The sequence below is a fragment of the Emydura macquarii genome, unplaced genomic scaffold (assembly GCF_026122565.2).
Source record: "Emydura macquarii macquarii isolate MOO-44397 ecotype Brisbane River unplaced genomic scaffold, CSIRO-AGI_Emac_v2 contig_3122, whole genome shotgun sequence".
In the NCBI taxonomy this organism is placed as follows: Eukaryota; Metazoa; Chordata; order Testudines; family Chelidae; genus Emydura; species Emydura macquarii.
Window position 1 is genome coordinate 4,890,673 of NW_027133259.1, and position 22,648 is coordinate 4,913,320.

Sequence of the window (22,648 nt, forward strand, 5' to 3'; positions counted from 1 at the left end):
AGCTTACCATCCAAATAGACAAGACAGCCAAAGGCTAGAGGAAAGGAAGACTTATTCTCTGTTTGACACATGGGAAGCTTAGGCACAGAGAGAAAGTAAGTGATTTGCCCTAGGAAGTCTGATGCAGAAGCAAGAGGGAAAATAAGATCTCCAGTCCAGTGCCTTAACCACAAGACCATCCAGCCTCATTAAATAATTCTGTTAAACTAAATGGGACCATTTACATGAGCATAGGCTGTAGAATGCAGCCCTCTGAGCCTAATGTATCCTAATCTGGAGCTAGACGGTGCAAGGTTCTGGATGATACGTTTCTTCAAGAAGATGATCCAACAAGGAAATGTGACTTCTACAATAGCTTTCACAAAGACTGTCCTGACACAAAATTAACCACTGCCAAGCAACGTTTGAAGAGACCCAGCACTCTAGGGTGAAAACATCCAAAGCAAGTTGGTAATTGTCTCATGATGCCAATGGCAGATCATCATATGAAGCATTTGTATACACTTATTTTCTTGGTTCTGAGCCAAGCAACTATTGGGAAAGGCCAGCTAACAACCATGAATTGCATGGCGACTGCGGCAGACCCAGTCGGAAGTCTGGTAGAAGTGCATGATTGGCAGCCTGTAAACATAAAATGGGAAAAGCAGCCCTCACTAAGCTCCAAAGTGAGAAAACAACCCTCTTAAGACCTATTAAAAGAGAGGAAGAAATTAAAGGTTTACCAGAACAAATCAATTAGATAATGAAACTTTGGAACAAGATCAAAACTTAAGGGAGGGGGAGTGGGAGGGGAAAGGGACAGCAAGATCAAAAGACAGCTGTGGCAATACAAGACGCAGAAAGTAGAACTGATTAAATATCAAGTCAGAACCAGAATGAAGCAGCGTCTGGCACAGCCAACAGGGCAACATGAGACCAGAACAATGGGAGTAGAATATGGATAATGGGAAAAGTTGGTTTGGTGACGCTGCACCCTACGGTATCCAGATGTGCTGCGCGCACACACACACAGCCCCAATTATGAAGCAGAAGGAAAAAACTCTTACCAGAGAAAGAGGTGTTAGTCAAGGAAATTCATAGGGTATGAAAAGGAGGAGAACATTGGGAAACAGATGGATTCAACTTTGATCTAATTGGGAACAGAATTGTTTGACAGCATGGAGCAAAAGGCATGTTGAGGACTGTGGTACGACGCCATGCAGGTTAAGGTAGAAAAGCAGAAAATAGATTTGTTGCTGTTTTTGCTGTTATTTTAAAAAGGTGAAGGTCAAAACATTTTGAAAGGGGAAAACAGAGTCAATATTTTGGTCAAAGAAAACATTAATGGGTGGGCTGAATACATCCCTGGTGTAACTTCCACTGGTTTTAGTGAGGAGATAGGAATATGTCCCAATATAGTAACAGGCTGACTGGGCCTCTGACTTCCAAATTTGTGGTAACAGTCTGTAAATTCTAGTCTATGGGCCAAAATCTGTTCTCATGACCATTGATGGTCATGGTAACGTTTTTAGAACCTTTTTTTTGGCTTGCTACTAGAATCTTTATTCAGACAAAGGGTAAGAACAGTGCTAGCCCAAAATGATTTAGGAACCTTAGTCCTGTTGTCACACGGGATTTGCTTAGGAGACTAACTCTCACTGAAAGTCTCTCTGAAGTGCCCAAGTCTCTTTTGAAAATGAGGCCGAGGCTCCTAAGTCAAAATTTTACCCAAAAGCTATTGAGGTCAGTCAGATTTTTCACCCATGTAAGGACTGCCAGACAGGCAGCATTTTTTGCACCTCCTTTCAAGGTAACTACCGTGTATAGAGTAAACCAGCTATCCAGACTGATGTGGCATTTTCTAACTCAAGAAGAATATGCTTTATTACTCTGATAAGTCAGCAGAGTGTAGGAAAATACATTAGGGCTGGAAAAATTGTGTGGTTGTCACATGTTTTTAAGTACCCACCTGTACGCCTAAAAAATTCAATTATCCCAACACAATCCACATTTGCAATAATGTTTTTAAGATTGTTAACACTAAAGCTAAGTGTCTAAAATGATTAAGAGAAACAAGAGCACAATGTGTCTAGGTCTAGTCTATTATAGTTTGTAGCATCATTGCTACTCTGCAACGCTTCAGAATTTCTCAAAATTTAACGGTGCAGTACACTGGAAACAACCACAGTTTCATAGTTATACACAAATTAGTCTTCACACATAACAGAGTCAACCCTTTTGGTGGACTTAGTAATCAAGTTTATAAAGAGAAAATGTTTAAGGAGAGAGTGGACAATTTATATCTGTAGCTATCTGCATACTCTGTTGCAAATCTTAACAAAAGCTTGACAGCAACATTTACGAATATGGGTGCCTGAATTTAGGCACTGAGCTCCTGTCGACTTCCACAGGGTATATGGGTCCTGAGAACTTACATGTGAGTGATCCAATTTCCACAAGTCTAAATGTAGATTTTTAGGAGTCTATATTAACCACCAAAGTTTGAAAATTTTGGCATAAGGTTTTTAAAAATGCATATAGTTATTAGGCACATTCCAACAAATTCAAAAATCAGGTGACTCCACTTAAATCTTATCTAAGTAGAAAATATTCCATGTTTATGTGCACATTCCAGGGAATATAAGTGTGCTAAATAGTGTCTTTTCTAAGTCAACCGTTTAATTCTCTCAATGTGCTTTTCAAGGAATGAGACAAATAAAACAGGTTTTTCCAGTGGCTAAAGGAGGGGGCTGGGCCATGAGGCTTTATGTGAGTGTCTGTTACTGACTCATTGTGTGACCTCATCTATTCCCCCTCTGACTTAGTTTATCAATACATAGAAGCCTTGATGCTGCTAGACCATGTACAATGTGCACCAAGTTGATGCATTACAGCACAATGGTGAGTGGAGGAGGGTACCCGAGAGACCATGAAAGGTGGAATGCTCCTGCAGTGAGCAGTAAACCTTTGCAGACCATTCCCTTATTCACAAGTGCACAGAATGTAAGAGGGACAAAGATGAACAAGGAATGAGCAGGTCACGTTGGCTGAAGTGGCTCACGACTGAGCGCCTACCTCAGGACAGACACCCCAAACTGGTGGTGTGTTCTGGAATTAGAATTCACCAAGCCAGAATCAAAGGTGAACTCCCGGCTCACTATAAACAGTCTTACCATGGAGTCACAGACAGCCCCGCTCTTAGACTCTCCAGGCTATCTTGCCACACAGACAAAGTGGACTTAGTGATAAAGGGTCACTTGCACCAAAAAAATCACAACTATTCCAGGTTAGTCTGAGTCCCAGGAGACCAGTCTCTCACCTAGGTCCAGTTGCATTCTAGATCTCAAACCAAAGACAATGTGGGTAGCCAATTCCATAGTAAACTAACTATAGGATTATTAGCTAAGAAAAGGACATGAGAGTTACTGAGAGGTTAAAGCAGGTAAGATATATGTACAGATGAGTTACACAGTCTAGAATTCCAAGTGGTGGCAGAGATGTAGTAAACTGCCAGTTTCCCAAAGTTCTTTTCCAGGTTATCTGTGGATCTCCTCTTTGCAACTAGTACCCTTCTCTACAGGGGTCCAAACAATCCAGAGATGCAGGATCTTTCCCTGAAAACATATTGATAGCTTCTTCTCTCAGAAAACAAACCGACAGGGTCACTACCCATGCAGTCTCTTTCTTTGATTAAATGCACTCCTCTCTCCTTCCGCTAGAGCCTTTGATCATCACACAACAAGCCACTTGCCTTCAAATGTGCACAAATTAGCGTTCTCCTTCATTTGCATTCCACAAGGCTTCTCTCTCATGTGATGGGTTCTTTGTGTATACCCCTGTAACTAATGTAAATGTTTGCTATTGCATTACAACAGGCTACGGGCAAGTGAAAACAATGCATTTGACAACCCATCGTTTTCATGAAGTTTAAATAGCAAATACACTCTTATACAATTAACAACCATTTTAATCCATGCTAATATACAAGGGAATTGGCCTGCAGCTTTGGCATGAGCTGGCACCTGATCTGCCAGCATCACACAGCACATCTCAGGAGACACTGTCTTAGGAAGGATTCTTAATATACTAACGAGGCACTTCATTATGTTCCATGTTGGGCCAGCATCATGCTACTAGGACAGAGTACCTTGGTGTCTGAGCACTCAATGCAGGATTGGATTCACCTACATTCTCTGTTCCACATGTTACGATTTATACAATGCAGTGTGTACCATTGAGCCCTAAACTGGTATAATCATAAATACTGGAGTGTTATGAGTTTAATGAAAGCACCAATTTCAGTCCTAGCATAATCAGGTACACTATGCCTCCAGGGTACCTCTCATCTTGGAATCTCCTGAAGGCAATGGAGTTACAACCGCTCTGGGTCTTACCCGGGGTTTGTAAAGCACTTTACTATCCCCATATGTCATTCACTAGCACAGTACAAAGAACCTAGTCATATACCTATAAGACAATTATTTAATTTACCATTAAACAATGAAAAAGCAGCTTCTCTCCCTCTCTCTTTTTTGGAAAAGCCAAGTTGCACTGTTAAAATATAATTGGAGATATTTCCCATTTAAGAAATTGCTTTAATGTAATGGCTGCATCCCTGTCCTTTGTGGTCAGCCTCAAGTGAGTTCCATGTGTGTCCTGTTTAACGGTATTGGAAGGGTACCGACATCACAAGAAAACAGAGAGGGTGTATGGGATAGTGGGGAGAAAAAGGCAGATGTGACTCGACAATTGATGAGGAAAAAGAAAGACTTTCAGGACATGTAAACTTGGGACAGAAAAACTGACACCATATCCCTGAGAAACAGAAGGAAATCCCATACCCACTGGAGAACAGCATTACTGAGTCACTACAATGTATAAGAATGACCGGCAGGCATGCTGGTATTTCAGAACAAGCAGACTGAAGTCATGAGAATATGAAACACCATCTGAGAAGAGACATTCTCTATGAAATGCAAGGAAATCTCCATAGAATCAGCTAGGAGGCATGTCAGAAGCATGACCAGTAGTGCTGGATGAAGTTCAAAAGATTCGGCTCAACATCAGAAAAGCATCCAAGAATTCCAAACATTTTTGGTCCTGTGCATGTATAAAAGTTAGTTAGCTTTACATTAAACTGCATGATTCCCACCCCCTTGTAATCATAGTGTGGTGCCATTCTATAGCGCTTACCATCTGAGGCCTCAAAGAGCTTTATAAGCTTGCCTGAAACCTCATGACACTCCTATGAAGCATTAACCCACTTGACAGATAGCCTCTTTTACTCGGTTTCCCTATATGCCCCAGGTGACACTGCATGTTAGAACCAGATCTCTTGAATCCTCAATCTGTGCTTTAGCTACTAGACTAGGGTCCTTCACAATACTGGTACTTAGTGAATAGGGTTACTTATTCCCTTCTCATTTCTTGAATACTATCCCAATGTTACCAGAGGTCCTGACAAGCTAGTAGTAGCTTCTAATTTTGCACTATATGGGGATAATACAAAATACAAGTCTAAAATCTTCTTTGTGGACTTCCCTCCAATAGCAAGTAATGACAAGTAGGTAGCAAGTAGGGCTTCAAGCAGCAGGCCCTGTAAAATAATAAATGTCTGCCTATAATTAGACAGGAGATGAAAGTGTCCTTTGTGGACCAGCGATGAACTCAAGGTGTAATGTTGGGGGCTCCGTGATTAATCTCAGAAGCGCTAGAATGGAAAAGTTCTTAAGGCCTGATTCTCCTCTCAGTCAGATCAGCGCAAACGTAGCATTCCCAATTCTCACAAATCATGTTGTAAGTCTTGTGACCTCTGGAATTTCTCGTAAAGCCTCAGCTGCTGCAATCAGGAGCTTGCATGAGAAAGTCAGCTTCCCCTTATTTATTTAAATATCAAATGCACAGAAAGTTTCTAGCCCTCAGACTTTCAGAGAACAAGTTTAAAACTAGGGCTGACTGGAAAACACTTCTGTACTGTGGGGAAAAAAATTGATGTTTTGGCTTTTTTTTTTTTTAATTTCCAATGAAGAACAAAACCTGAGACCTTTCACAATGTTTCATGAAAAACAAAGGAAGAGAAAGACCTGCTCTCAAAATGGCCTAGGAGTTAGGGCACTCATGTAGCATGTGGGAGAAGTCCCTCCTCTGCCTGATTCACAGTAGGGACTTGACTGTCGGTCTTCCACAACCCATATAAGTGCTTAAACACTGGGCGATTCTGGGGTAATTGGCAATGCTGATATTTTTATTAACAGGAAACCCATTTCGCATGCTGTTTCAGGTAATGCTACAGTATTGGAGGGGCGAATAACAGACCTAAATAAAACTAGACTGCGACAAAGAGGAATGATTTCCAGCAAGGCCCTTTCCGAGACCTCCGTTCAACCTTATGCCCTATTTCAAGAACCTACTTAAGCATTTGCCTAATTCTAAGGCATGTGGGTAGTTCCATTGAAGTCCATGGGAATACTCAAGTGCTTACATTTTGGCATGTTCTTTAAATACCTTGCTGAGGCAGAACCTCTAAGATCAGACAATGGAGGGAATCAAGGTGAGGCTCAACTGTGTGAATTAGATTCTCATTTACAGTATATTCTTGGAACGAGGAATCATGTAATAGTATAATTTGCAATGGCATGGACAAGTGGATGATTGTGTCTGATTCTCATACATAGTGACAGAACACAGGAATACAACATGGCAGGGCCACCATGATCTTATGTTGGGTTTGTGGAGGGTGATACAACATGTTGTGGCCACCGCTGGCCCTGTCCTCTATATAGTGTACAAACACTAGAGTGTAAACCCAGGACATCATGGGAAAATGGAGCCTGCCACTGAGCTGCTGGTCCTCTCCCATACCAGACATACCTGATCTGCTTGGTGTGCACTGTAGCAGATAGTTCATAGTGGTAAAGGCCAGTCTTGGGGTGCTCTTGTTTCTTTACGTTTCAAAATTAGAGGGATTCTCTCATTTTATTTTCTTCTTCAGTTCCTTATTTAGAGAAAAAGTTGCAACTCAAAATATTCACTTTCAGGAGCTACATTTACACTGACGGCGGCAAAATCGCCACTGCCAGCTCGATCTTTCAGGATCGATTGAGCGGGTCTCCATGACCACTCAATCGATCAGGAGGTCGATTGAGTAAGTCCACCCCCTCAAGTTGCATAGCGCTGAGTTCCTGTCGGCTCAGCGCAGTGTGAACAGCGTGCAGAAGGGAAGCTGAGCGGTCGACGTCTGTTATGCAAACTACTCTGCGTGGTTTGCGTAACTCCCGTCGACTGCTGCCGAATCGCACGGTTAGTGTGAACCAGCCCAGACTGAAAGCAAGCATAGAAAATTACAAACAGAGGAATAGGAGCAAGGAGGACTAGGCTTGTGGAATATGCTCCTGGTAGAAATAATGGGGGTAATAATTATTTTGAAGATGGAGCTTGATAAGTTCAGTCTTAGAATTATACAATGGGGTTGCCAGTGTATAATTGCTCTTCCAGGAGGTCTCTTCCAGCTCTATGTTCCTATGTAACTGAAAAAAAAAAAGTAAGGGATTAAGAATGAAAGTTGGCATTCAAACGCTAACCCCAGCAATCATTGCTGGTGTCTCCTAGAATAAACGTCATTGATTATTATAAAAACCTCACTCAGTGGAAGAATAGCCCCATTACCAATGACTAGAAAAATCATAAAAGTCCAGATGTTGGGTTCACATAAGAAATTAAGTGTCAGCCTGGAGTTTTCAAAGGAGCCTATGGGCACCCAACTCCCATTGAAGGGCAATGGGAGTTGCACTCTTAATTCCCTTGGTCTCCTTAGAAATCCAACCCTCAATGTTCATCCAAAACTGATGTTCCAGTTTAAGAACTGGGCTGGAAATCTCACCATATCAGGCTCTCGCTCCATATTTCCACTTATTTTTGCTTTCTGCTGGGTTGAAGACCAACTTTTCTTGTGGCATCTGTCTGCTTCTGTTCCACTCTAAACTCAGGAGAAGTTCATACCAAGGAAAATAAATTACCTGGATATTTTCAGGAGAGGGAAGAGTTGAAGGTGAAGATTCAAGTCATTTTCTATTTAAACTGAATTACTGGTCCCATTCCGACTAACCGATGCATCTGTTTACCGCCTCCTCCCACCACCACCAGAGTGTCTTACAGCCAAGTGGGACAGAGACAAATTAGTCCCTCCAGGCCAGATTGCCCAGTTGTGTCCCACTGCTACATATGGCCACAGTGAGGTGAAGAATAAAATGTCCTTGCACCATTTCCCTCCACAGCAGCAGGGTACACTCTGGCCTGAAAGTAGTAATCTGGTCTCTAAGTACCTATAAAATATGGAGTGGAGCAAATGGGTGGTGTAACAACTAGTCAACAATGGACAAGTGGAAGAACCAAGAAAAAAAAAAATAGAGGTATTATTTTCAGCATTCCAGGAGGAGGATATTCTTATTCATCTGAAGGTCTGTATGCTTGTTATTTTCTAATTTTATCTACAGGCAATTCAGCTGACAGGCAGTTTCTACTCTGGAATAGTAGTGGACACCTCACATCATATCTGGTGTGCATATGTGGCAGAGCTGAATGGGATGCCAGGCCTAGAATTGGCATTACTTCATGGAGAACCAAATGGTGTGCCCGGGTGCTTCACAGCCTCAAAAGACGACAACTCCTGCTACCAAGTGCTCCATTGTAGAGAAATGTTGCAAGACAAGACTGAGGTGTGCTGACAGAAGTGCTGCTTCTCCTCAACAACACACGCTACCATGTGCACTTCAAATCTGCCCTGCCCTATCTAACCCGGCTTCCAATAGAATGGCAATTCAAGTTCAAAGGCTCCATCCTTGTCTTCGATGTGCTGTATAGCCAGGTCCCAGAGCATCTAGAAGATCGCCTAAAATGCTGGCATGAAGACTGTAGTCCACAACTCTCTACTACAAGGGTAAAAATCATCTGTGCAGAAGACAGAGAGTTATTTCTGGCCAGTCCCAGACTGTGGGACCAACTTCCATGGCAACTGCGGAGCATCACAAACCTTTCCACTTTCCGATCCAAGTACAAAGTTCATGTCTTCAATCTGCCTTTTCTAGTATAAATAGAGCAACAGGTACTAAAAAAATCTAACAGAACTCTGCACGCACTATTTCCCCCACTGAGCAGATGAGAGAACAAACCATACATGACAGTTAGTCACATTGTTTAATAGATTACTGGAAGGCACTCAGACATGATTATATATAGACTAGAATAGTACAGGACTGTGAGGACATTGGGATTTGTCTCTTTTGAGCTAAACTGCTGAAGAGCCACATCTGCTAACCAAACTATCCTCATACCCTACAGCAATGGGAAAAATAATCTTCCATTTGGGGTTTCACGTGCAGGGACTGAGCCAAAGGCTACTGAAAAGACTCCCGTTGACTTCAGTGAGCTTTGGATGAATCCCACAGATATTTTTAAGTATGAAGGGATCATTGCCCATCTGACTCAAATGAGATGTGATTGGCTAGCCAGCTGCAGGTTCATTAGACAGTATTACCCACACCTTTTATTTCACTTTCAGAATAACAGGCTCTTCGTAATATTTCTGTCAAAAATATATACCCTACCCTTTACACACACCACACAATAACCAGTTTGCTTAGGGTGTTCTCAGAGTTCAGGGTAGGTGGTGACACAACCTCCCACTGTGCTGGATTGAAATGTTACAAGTGTGCAAACTAAGTGGATAATAAAAAGACCATGAAAACTGTTACTGGATTTTTTCTGCACATGCAAACTAGAATGCTTTTCTGTCTAAAGCTTGCTAGTGCATGCTTCCCTGTGGTGTCAAGTGCTACACTGCAAGATGTATTGTCCTATGAATGAGACTTTAAAGCTGATCTCCATTATGTCTGCCTATACAGTCTGCCCAGATAGAAGTTAAAGAACTCGGGGCTAACTTTCAAGAGAATAACAGAGACCGGGGGGAGGGAGGGAAAGGGGGGGGTGCGGGGTGGTATCCAATTAGCATTTGTTAGATTTAAATATTTGCCATAAATTACAGTGCCCAATAAATAGCTAAATTGAGTGGTAGATTTTCACGGGACAGGAAATGCTGACCTTGCTTGTATGTGTGCAGGTGTTCAAGGTTGTTTGCCTTTCTTTCATTGATCAGCTGTCTTAGACCCTCTCTATACTTAAAAGTTGTGCTGCTTGAACTATGCTGACCTAGATAAAGTAGCAAAAAAACTTTAGTGTAGAGACATATCTATATTGTCAGAAGTTATTCTGATAAAGCAAAATAAGCCACACCAACATAAAGCACCTTATATCAGTATAAGTATGTTTACATGGGCTTTTGCCAGCATAGCTATATCAGGAAGAAAAGAAAAAACAAAACCATCACACTTTACCAACATAGTAATGCCAATAAAAACAATTTAGGTGCAGGCCATGGCCTTAATTTTGATGTGAGTTGTGACAAACTTGAAACATGCAAGACTCGCCCCACTTTTCCCCTGGGCTATTTTCTATCCATTTTTAGGTATCTATGAACCCTATTTACTGTTTAACAGATTCTCATACGGGGAGCACACTTCCTTATTGAAATATTCAGAGCCTGTCCTGCCGTCTCATTTCAAATAGAGTGTGCATTGTGGGGGAGTGTATTTTAAATTCCAACCTAAAATCTAACACCCTATCCCATACTCTGACCTTCTGATTTTTAAATACATTTTTTCCTTTAGACAGACAAGGTGGGTGAGGTAAGATCTTTTATGGCACCAGCTTCTGCTGCTAAGAGAGAAGCTTTTGAGCTACACAGAGCTCTTCTTCGGGTCTCTGTATTTCTTCCACGAGGCCGCATTGTTCCACGTCAAACATTCCTGAAGCAACTCTGTTCGGGTTAAATCAAAGATAATCCAATAATGGAATTTTATAATGAATTCTAATGTTGCAGGTGGGGTGGGTGTTATACAAGTGAAAGTCTGAAAACTTTTCTTGCATATAGAGTATCATTTGCTTTGATGATAAAAAATTCTGTGGGTTAACCAATATTTCCAATTCATAATTTTACAGCTGATGTAAAGATCAAAGAGACCATTATTACTGAATGCTCCTTGGCAGCTTTCATGAATCACAGGATAAAGAAAACCAAGATGAATGGATATGCTATGAAAAGAATCAGAAGAGCTGGATGGTCCATGAAAAAGTGGCTCTGTTCTGATCAAACGGGGACAAATGGTCCATCTCCGATAACCGGCTATTCTAATAACAATAAAGGCAATTTGATAAGGTACCAGGTCTAGATGCTTTTTGAAGACTGAATGTGTTATCTAAGAGAGATCAATAGGAACAGACAGCTGGGTTAAGCAGAGTAACTAGGCAGGAGAACTCGGCGGGTTGCCTGCTCTGAGTATTACAGAAATCGAGTGAAAACCCCCTTAAAACCCTTCCCTGCCCCACCCCTCGCTTCATAGAACAACTTGCTGCTGAGATGAGCTTCAGGATAAACAGAATGGCAACCTGCACTTTGCAATGCACTGAAATACTTCGGGATATTCCTGTCACTTCTGTCCAGAGCCAACACTGATTGAAGTCAATGGAGATGTTCCAGTTTATTTCAATGAGCGTTGGCTTTGGCCTTTCAGTTACATCCATGTTCACAAGGAGGCAAATCCTGACATCTCACCCCCACCCTGCTACAGAGGGGTCTAAAAGCAGCATCGTGACACGGTTCTACTATGGGATGGGAATGAGGAAGGAGATGCGAGAGGGATGCAACCCTCTTGTATATAATGGACCTGTGCTCCATGAGTTCTCCTTGTGCTCCAGTGGACCATGGGATTAGTGAGGCAGGTCTGGTGGATCTCCCCTCTGTGGATCAACCAACTGTTCCCCATGCAGGAAAAGGAGCAACAAATCAGCAAAAAGTAGTACTGCAGCTCTCAAGTGTACTTACAATGGTAAAGGAGCTCCAGAGCTCCTCTGTGGCTTACAGATGAACAATTTCTTCCCCATTGGTCCCTATGGGAACTCCTCAGGGTATATATTGTTTCCTTGGGCTAGGCACAGAGAACTGGAAAGTTCCCCTATAAATGGATCCCAGCACAACTATATTTTCTGTCTCTGGGATCAAGTCCACTTAATACCTGTGGGCACAGCAGAAAATTTGCTGTAACGGCACCCCCATTGGTGGGAATTGCATAGCAAACTGTCTAACAATTATTATTAGTTCTTGTTTTGGGTCCAGAAATCAAGAAAACAACAACATTTAAAAGATCCAAAAAGCATGAAAACTAATTAGCAGAAAAAAAATTAGTTAAGCACATACACAATTCCTAGGGCTGGGTGAACTGGAACCATCTTGGTCTGTGGGTGCCCTGCTAGTCCTAGTAACAAAAATAGGCTTGATTCATGGAGCCACCATCTGACGTCCAGTACTCAGGGGCATGCGGCCTCATATTAGCAGCTGTAACAAAGAATCAGCAGAGTTTTCACCGGATCTGAACCAGAGGAGGAAAGAAAATGGAGAACTTCAAGAAGACTGAAATATTGCTCATGTCGGAGATACTTAAGGGCCCAATTCTCCTTCTGTCCGGTGTCAAATAGGGCCAGATCCTTCCTATTTATTTTAAAATAAATAAAGCTTCACCTCAAGCCACCACGTGGAGCTGTGCTCACAAGCATGAAACCACAAATACCATTACATTCTGGGAAAAGGACGGTGGAATCAACAGAAACATGAAAACCCTTGTTATATTTGTACAGAAGAAAATGAGCAACCCAAATACGTGCATCAGGCATCTGGCCAGCCCCACATTTCCAAACAGTAATTGTCCACTTTACTGAGGGCCAGAGCTCCTAGTCCCACCTCAAATCCCACCCAGCTAAAACCCCACTCTCAGATCCAGTTACATCTCTGTCAAGGTGTAACTCTCCTCTGCTTGTCTGTGCCAGTCTGGACAGAAATGCTCCACCATGCAGTTGCCTGGCCCAGTTCTGTGATATCAGCTCTACTTTCACTAGCCAGGTGGACTAAGGCAATGGTGGAACAGAGCTGACTTCACAATGCCTGTCAGGTCACCATCAGTTAGCTCTGAATTGCTACTGATCCAGTTGGGTCTCACCGTGAAATCAGTTCAGCTCTGTCACCACCAGGCCAATCAGATCTCCCCACAAAATCAGCTCCACTTCGCCACCAGTTTGATCCTGCAGGCTAAATCCACACAGCATGCAGAACCTCCAGGTATGGAATGGAAAGCAAAATGGGACCTTTGGACAGTCTCCACTCCTGATCTCTACAACACAACCCACTTGCATTGGTCTTTTCCTGAACACAGATCCCAGCAAGTCCACCAGAGCATCAGGGAGGGGTGCAGGGTCAGACAAAGGTTGAGCAAGAGGCTCTTTTCCCTCTTGGCTTAATCATGCCAAGGCTGCTCAGGCCTGCAGAAAGGCCTACCGATTTCGGCTGCTGTCATCAACATCTAGGATAATCAATATTACACTAATCAAGTGGTCCCTGGCTCTTTTACTGGTCTATCAAAATCTCCCTGTACAGTAGCACAGTGTCTCTGAATACTCTCTGCTTCTTGATTTATGTCAAGGATCTGGCTTTATTTTTAAAGCCCTCAATGATTCGAACCCTCGCTATCTTACAGAACATGTCTCTCTCATCAATCCGTCATGTCTAATGCAGTCCACAGGCTATGCATGGCAGAAAGTGCCCAGGAATAATCTCTTGTGGCCAAACATTCATGGTGGCAGGTCCTCAGCTGTAGAATTTCCTGCCACTGAGAAGCAAGAAGAGCCCAAATTCTGCCCTCTAGGGAGCATGGGGTGAGATATCTTTTTGCATAAGCCTTTCCTCAATAACAGCTAAAGAATAGATTTGGTGGAATTTAGGATACTCTTACCTGATGCTGAGGCATAACATAGATCACAGAGTTTCACCCCAGAATTCCTGCATTGGAGGGAATTGTTCTTCCCTACTACATAAATGGACACTATGCAGAAGAGAGCTGATAGTAGCAAATCAAGACCAAGAAAATGAGACATTAAAATAAAGGCTGTCCATACAGAGGGCTATAGACCTCTCTCCCCCTGAGAGGGATGTAATTTCTTGCAATGCCTTCCCCCAATGAACACACATAATATTATATATAGTAGGACCTGCAATGGCAGCTTGATTTGCTTTCTATCTCCCTTAAGTTTTTCTTGGCTTGTCTTAGGTTTGCATAAGCGCTGACCTTTCCTGTCAAATAAAAAGATGATATTTACTTACCAAGTGGTTTTCCCAAGCCTGATTTACTCTGTTTAGTAGGCATGATGTACACTTATGAAGTCTCTCTGCTCTCCTTTCTTGCCTTCCCCAACCCTCAGCCCACTTCCCACCTATTTCTCTTGGGAATCTGTTAAATTTACTTTGCCTGGAAAACTTAAAACACAAATACTCTCATGCCATGACCTCCTCCCAGCTATTTCGGGGCATTAGTCAGCACTGGAATATTGCTGATGATGATAGAATGCAGATTGAGTGATCCATGCATAAAAAGAAAGAAAGGAAAAAACCACAGTACAGCTCCAGTTTAATCTGGCATGTTTGAACACCCCTCCACTAGTTTCTCTCAGGTTGTGGAATTCCCATGGGGCAGCTTCTCCACTTGAAGTCAGGAACAAAACCACAGTGATTGTAGAAATACAAGACAACATGGATGGGTGTTTTGAGGTATTACTTTCAGTACAGGAGTAATTAGAGGGCCTGCTTATGGTCCCGTTGTGCACACATGTAATAGAAAAGCCAGTCCATCCCTGAAGAGCTTTGTATATGATGAGAGACAACAAATAGAGAACAAACAAATGGAGAGGGGAGATTTGAAAGAGAGTGGGACTTTGGATCAGTTTAAGGAGGTTGGTTCCATGTGTCAGAGGTGCCGTAGTGGGGGCAAAAAAATAAAAATAAAATGGTTGTGAGTAGTGGGCAAACAGGAGGCTAAGCCTGAAGTCAACCTATTGAACCTAGCTTTCATAGTGGGCCCAGTGTCCCATTGCTCAACCTTGTCAAAAATAATTGACAAAATATGACCTCATCTTTTATTCACTCCTTCACCCCATTTAAACAGGCAATAGCTATAGGGGGAGGGTATAGTACAGCCACTTATCTAGTCACCCTTACAGCACTTCTGGAAACACTGTCTTGCCACTGCAAAAAAAAAAATCCTGATCCCAGGAGGACAGCGAGGTAGAGAGGTACCAATGTTGAACTATGGGTCTCTCTTCACTCACGGCAGCACTGTCGGTGCTACCAGCTCGATTCTTCAGGATCGACTGAGCAGCACTGGAGACCTGCTCAATCGATCCAGAAGTTGACTCAATAAATCCACCCGTGCAAAAAGATTACTGCTGCGTCGACAGGAGGGCATTTCCCGTCGGCACAGTGTAATGGGGACGCTGGGCTAATTAGAATTTAGGAAGTCAATGGGAGATACACAAGCTGCTCTGTGCAGCTTACATAGTTCATCATTTGCTGCTGAATTTCACCGCAAGTGTAGACCAGGCCTAATAATAATACAATACATACACATGACTAGAGTGGAACTCTTTAAAAACAAAACAAACATTCACCATAAGCAGGTTTGCAACATGCACTATAAGACCACCACTATTTGGCAAGTGTTTCCTCCTCTTCACATAGGGAGTGATTGGTATGGCCTCTTTTTTCCACCCTTCTTTGCATGGTGTATGGAGTAGACTCCCCCCTCCCCCACCAGCTCTACTGAACTTTTTTCTCAGTCAGAAAATGCCTTTTCATCAAAATGTTTTGTGGAATCATGACAATTTCAATGACATTTCCCTTGGGAAGGATGGAGAAACAGACGGAGAATAGCCAATAGTAGAGTGGTTAGGGTATTACTTGCGGAATATGAAAGACCAGGTTTGAGTCCCTGCTTCAGATCAGAGACTTTGAAGCTGGGTCTCCCACGTCCTAGATAAGTTCAGGATTTAAGGTGTTCTACTTTGTATAAATCATTAAGTGTTCCTTAGGCCAGCACAAGACTGCCTTGGGAGAGCCAGGTGCAAATCCCTGCTCCAGATCTGGAAGAGTAGAGACTAGAACCCTGTTCTTCCCCATTCAAGTCTAGTGCCCTAACCAGTCAAGAACAGTAGGGCATAGGCACTCATTTTTTCACAAAAAGATCTTGTTTTCATTCAACATCAGATTGAAAAATATCAAAACCTCAACATTTTTCACAAAAGGGAATTGTTCCACATGACGGCTGGCTGGAACGCACACACGCACACACAGAACTGATAGTAGAGCACTTAACAGATGAGGTTACTTTGCAGCCTTAGCATTGGAAGGATTCTTCCTCGCACTTCCCCCTCACTTGTTCTTCCCCGTGGCCATACAACATAATCACTCTGGGAGATGGGTCATGAATCTAGTCTTATAAAGAGAAGTGAAGGTTTGCTGGAATGTACTGAAGCAACTGAGAAATTTACTAAAAATAGCTTTTCTTCAAAGTCAATGAAATCCACCACGTAAATGTCTCAACCCCAAATTAAGCATGTACAATAACTTTAGACAATTGAGTATTCCCATTGACTTCAGTGGGAGTACTCATGTGCTTAAAGTTATACACGTGCTTAAATACCTTGATGAATTGGAGCCTCAAGCAGGCAGGTCGATTTAACTCTATAGAGACCAAGGCAAAACAAAAAATGTCTGTATATCTGGGCAGGAAACAGTTTTCCCATCCTGTGAAAATTTTCAAGGTACTTTAAAAATTTCCAGTCCTGAATCAGAACAAAAAGTCAAAAATCTTGAAAACCTTCACAAATTCAAAATAAACAAATAAAATCAGTTCAAATCATCAAAACATTGTTACAATTTATTTTTAAAAAAGTCTAAATTTACTAACATTTCTAAACAAAAGGCATTTCGACTGAAAAACCCCAAAACTTTCCATTCTGACATTTTCAAAATGGGACATTAACAATTGCAAAAACTTTTTTGTGTTTGTTTGTTTTTTGAAAAACAAATGTTTGAGCTGGGATTTTCATTAAAACTGACCTTTTCACAGAGTTTCAGTTCTGATTAATCAGCATTAGTCAGTGAAAAGACATGTATGAGCAGGAGGCATGTGACCTAGAAGCTTCAAACAATTTCTCACTGTCGTAGTAGGAAAGCGATCCAAGTCCCTTATGACGGAGCCCATAGCCTTGAAACAAGACACTGGCAGAAGAGCCTTTGCCTGAACAGAGTCTAGGACTGCTCCTATAAACGCTATCCATTGTACAGGGGATAGTGCTGATTTGGGCATGTTTGAAGACCTAGACTGTTGGCCGACAATGGCCACTCCAAGGAGCAAGTATGGTCGACTTCCAACAGTCTAGGTGCCGTAGATACCACATGCTATACTGCCACATTTTCAGATACAAGGTGGGATATGTTGTGCAATTGTCTGCAAACATACATGCATTACTATTAAGTATCTACCCATTCATGGATGTTATTTTCTATGTCATTATCAGTGATCACTGCCCCCAAAAGACCACTTTTTCAGTAGACTGATCAAATTAATGGTTGCAATTTTGTTGGATGTGCTTAGTCTGTTTTCTATTTACAAAATATTTTCAAACAGATCCTGACGTCTTCTAATGTATTCCATCCTGTTCATCCATTCATGTTAGGTATTCACCAAATGGTTTACACAAAATAAATTTCATCCTCATGGATTGTGTTTGCAAACGGTTCACTTCAGTTATTGTTGTTTGTCTTTCGTAGTGCGTGATTATTGGACTCCTAAAGTCACAAGATATCAGTTGCTGATTAAGGGTGGAGTTTTCCAAAGCACTCAATGACGGCCTAACTCTGCTCCTCTTGAAGACAGCTGCACCTTTGGGAGTAGAATTAGGTCAGTGCTCAGCACTTTTGAAAATCCTACTCAGAGGGATGAAGGCCCAATTTTTTAAAAAGGTATTTAGAGTGCTCCTGAATTCCCAAATCCCTTCTGAAAATGAGATTTAGGCTCCTAAATCAGATCGATGTTGTTGCACTCAGCACTGCAACAACTAATAGCTTTAAAATCTGTTTGTTGTTTTGCTTTAAAACAGGAAATGTTCTGGTAAGTGACACTTTCTGGTTCATATTTTTGGATATAAATCTTGTGTACAAAAGAATCCATGAAAACTTCAGGCCTCAGGAACACACTGACCAGTAGAGATGGTTGAAATACTTGTCAAAAACAGTTTTTCATTGGAAAACGGTAGTTTCAACTGAACCTAGTTTCGTTTCTCTTTCTGCAAAATTGTATTGCTTTTTACAAGATTTTATTTAGAAAAAAACCTTAAGAAGAACAGTTTTTTAAAAAGTCACCTTGTTTTGAAATTGTCAATGGAAATTTTCCTTTTTTTTTTGTTTCAAAATGACTTTTATAGAAAATAAAGTAAATTCAAAACCAAAAGAGGGTTTTTTTAAATGGCTGAAATCAAAATAAAATGTTTTGATTGGTTCAAATGCTCAGAATTTTGGTTCATGAAAATGTTCAAAATTTTGGCTTTTTGGCCCAATTCAGGACAAAATTACTTTTTAAATAAAAAACATTTTTGTAGGACAGAAAATTATCTGACCCGCTTTATTCACCAGCTAAATAGTAGTGCTGGGACTACTCATGAACAATTAATGATATAACCCACATATCAAACTTACAAATCCCTTTCTGTTTTCTGCAACCAGTGCTATTTATTAAGCATCTTCCTGTCTTAATAAACTGCTCCAAAGTGTCTCTGAATGCAGTGAATAAATGATCTGCTCCAATCACCTCTATTGAGTAATCAGTTGCACAGTCCCTTGAGTGTCCAGAACAGGTTTCACTACACAGAATAATTAGCATGCAAGATAGCCATCAGAAGAGGAAAAAAAGTCACATGTAAAATTAGCTTTGTCCAGGAGGTGGCACTTGATGTACATAATAAAACAGTGTATGGAAAATAACAGCACTTCTATTATACTGCAACCATCTGTAAACCAAGGTGCTAAAAAAAAAAATGCAAACATAAAAACATCTGATCCCTTAAGAGATTTAAAAGATAAGTCTCCTACACTGATAAAAATAAAAGGTGTATTCATAAAAGAATGGTAGTTTACAAAGATATTTCCAGAGGATAAATAACGCTTGACATGACTAATGTGCAGTGTCTACTGTTATGAAATGGAAGTGGAACTAAAAGTATATTTTGCTAGCCTAAAGGGTTTAATATATATCCATTAGAAAAAAAACCTCATTACCGAGATTGACTGATTTTCAGTATCCAGTAGGATTTCAGCACTGATTTAACTACTAACATGCTATAGGAGTTTAAACTCCTGAGCCACTTAGGCCTAGCCTATGCTGGGAAAATTTCCAAAAAAGTTCCCATCAATGCTGTTGGTGGGAGCCTTAATGTAGGCAAGGCTCCTGCGGAGACCCATTATCACACCCATATTAATTATACTTAGGTTTCCGGGGAAAGCACACTGAAAACTACTGGAGCCTTGTCAGGATTCATGCTGTGCAGATACACTTCACAGTAGAGAGGTCCATTTGCATGTGACAGGGACTATTGCAACGCCAGAGAAGGATAAAGGAAAGAGTCCTTCCTCAGCCATGTCCTATGCAGAGCCTCTGCACCATGCATGGAACAGTGGGAGGGATTTAGTCCTAGAGAGTCAATTCAGATACCTTAATAGGCTTCAGAAAAAGCCACACACACCCCCCCCCACCTCCCAGTGGAGGGGGGAAGAGGGGGAGTCCAATCCCCATTTCTAGTTCAAGTCTACTATATATCCACCGTTACTGTGTGGGAAGTTGTTTCATCCGCATCATCTGAAGGCCTGCTTCCCCTTCCCTTTTACATATTTGTATATTACCTTATTTTTTTAAATATTCTGATTCTAAGTCCCCTGCATTCAAGTCATCACTATGGGATACTGCTCCCTTTCGGGCTTTGTTTCATAGAGTGAGCTTTCTCTCTTTGACCCATCAAAGAATGGCATTAAACAACAAGCCCATTAAACCTCACTGGCTGCACTGTAGTAAGGAAACATCAAGATCAGTATTACACTCTACAAACACATGCTGATGCTTACCAGTTTGCTACAGCTGTCCAGGGTGCACTAGGACCAAGGGCTGTATAGCTAACAGAAAAGGTCACAGCAGACCCAGGTTAAGCACAGCTCTCTCTCTCTGTTTTCCAATTTACTTATGTACATAACGTGCACACAGACGCACACTCTCTGTGTGCATTCTTTTGTTGTGATTTAAATCCTTACACACCTGTAAACTTGCTTAACAGTGCTAATGGCTACCAGCTGGTGGGTCTTAGAGCTGAAGACAATCACAGGCCTCATTAAAGCCAAAGGGGGTGAAACGGACTCTCCTTCTGGCTCAAGGAAGGTGCAATCAAGTCTCTTTATGTAACAAAAACAGTTGCAGACAATCAAGGTGATTGCCTAAAGGCAATAGGCTACATGGCAGGTCAGTGCTAACCCAGGTAAAACAACAGAAATGTCCCTGGATACAAATGCAGGGGCTGGAATATTGGGCACAGGCTGCGTGTTGGAGGCAGAAAGCTAGAAGAAGGTGTTGTGTAAGCATGACTTTAAGGAGGCAAATGTAACTTCTTGGCAATAATAGAAAGGAAGGTAAATAATTCTAGAGCTCTCTGCCCTGGATCCCCTTTCTCTGAAAGAAGCTCAACCTCATTTATGTCTAATAAGACTCTAGTGTATGTGATTATTTCCCTGTTGGGAATGCCTTACTCTGATACTGACCTGCTAGGATTTAATTCCAAAGGCTTTGATGCCTTTAACTTGGCTGGCTTAGTAGGGACTTTCCCTTATCATAGAATATTAGGGTTGGAAGGGACCTCAGGAGACAGTCCAGTCCAAACCCCTGCTCAAAGCAGGACCAACCCCAACGAAATCATCCCAGCCTGAGCCAGAGCCTTATCAAGCCGTGCCTTAAAAACCAGGAAGCATTGATTCAAGTAGTGGGAGGGGGTAGAATCTGTGTGCCTGTAGCTAGAATGCAGATACAGCGTGAAGGCTTAGAACGTAATCTAAGAGTGGGGTGCTAGATGAGACCCTTACTGAAATGCTGATTGGGAATGACTTCACACGTGGCTAAGGATATCAGTATGGTGACCTGCAAGAACCAGAAATACCATGCTGAGAGCCCAGGGGATGGTGGTGAGAGCCCAGGAACTATGGGGGAAGAGGCTGGTGTGTATCCTGGTAAAGGGGAGGACTGAGGCTGGCTCCTGCCTGCCAGAGGGGAAGGAAATGGCCCCTGTCACTGAGGGAGCAGTCCCTGATGTGAGTTGCTGGCAGGTTGCAGCTGGACAAAGGACAGCTCTCTCTCTACAGGGCATGGAGGACTGTGTGCCCCAGAACGGAATCCAGAGACTGAAGCTAAGGAAGAATTGGTGGGGGTGCAGGAATGTCTGCTCACTGATTGCTTGGGAAGGACTGCCCAGAAGAGGGTGGTTGATTCAGAGTCTCTGCATCCAGATACTCAGCCTGTGGCTCATGTTTTGAGAGAGAGTTGTGTGGCTGGCTTGCCGGAGGGGAGCAGTCAGACGATTCATCCCTCAGGCATAAAAGAGTAGGTGACCGAGAGTCACTCCTGTCCCAGGTTTTCAGGATGCTCACCCTGATGTGCTGGTGGAAATTGACTCTGCCTCTTTAAGACAGGAGGATCCAGTTTCCGCTGAAGAAGGTGTCGGTGAGCATTCAAATCAGCTTGTTGGCAGGGAGGAGGGGAAACTTCCCCAAGCAGGTAAAACACAGAAGGCACCTGGGTTGCTAGAAACAAAGACTGCAGACCATCACAATCTAGAAAGATTACTTCATAACCTTCTAGGACCAAGGGATGGGGGAGGATTCAGTGTTGGGGGTGAAGACCGCCAAGCGACCCCAAGGAAGGAGAGGGACTTTCTGCACATGTATAGTCCTGGGGCTGAGGAACAGATCCACAAAGGGCCAACTAGCAAGCAGGATCTCCCCCCGGCCCCAAACTCTTATCTCACCAGACCCTGTTGTACCATAATCCCAAGCATTAAAGAGATTGGGAAATGGGGAGAGGACAGAAGAAAGGACAGATTGGAAAATGAGAGACAGGGAGCAGGGATAAGCTAAAAGAACAATGGAAGAAGGGAGAGAACAAGATAGATAAAAAGATAGATAGATAAAAAGCAGGAGACAATAGAAATACAAATGCAAAAACTTATAAAAACCCCAACAGCATTGCCAACCCCCACAATTTTATCATGAGTCTTAAAATAAATAAACAGAAAATATTGTAATCCCCAGCTTCTGGAGTCAAGTGATTGCACTAAAGCCTCATATGTTTTTAAAAGTAAATTTCTAGCCCTCATGGCTGCAGAATAATGTGATCCTGCCCCAAAGGGTTTACAATCTAAGTGGAAAACAACAACAGATGGATACAGACAGGCAGATGGAGGAGTACATGGAAACAATGAGGGAATTTTGGAACATGCCATTAGCAGGTATTTTCATAAACATTGTGTGGAGAGGGATACCTGCTGCAGCTGAAACCAGGCCCTTTCTCCCAAATTCTTTTCTCTGTGCCAATTATGCAGCATTTTATACAATGGAGGCTCAAGAATTTACCCAGGCCACATTGAATCT

At 42.2% G+C, this 22,648-nt stretch overlaps 1 long non-coding RNA gene across 1 annotated transcript in view; it reads right to left on the bottom strand.

Annotated features, from left to right (window-relative positions):
- The window catches only part of LOC137141937 (uncharacterized), a 29,311-nt gene extending 9,108 nt beyond the window's left edge, over nucleotides 1-20,203 (bottom strand). The window contains exon 1 of the long non-coding RNA XR_010916790.1: nucleotides 20,087-20,203. This is a non-coding gene — a long non-coding RNA (uncharacterized lncRNA). The remainder of the gene's footprint in view (nucleotides 1-20,086) is intronic.
- Between the last annotated feature and the right edge of the window lie 2,445 nt (nucleotides 20,204-22,648).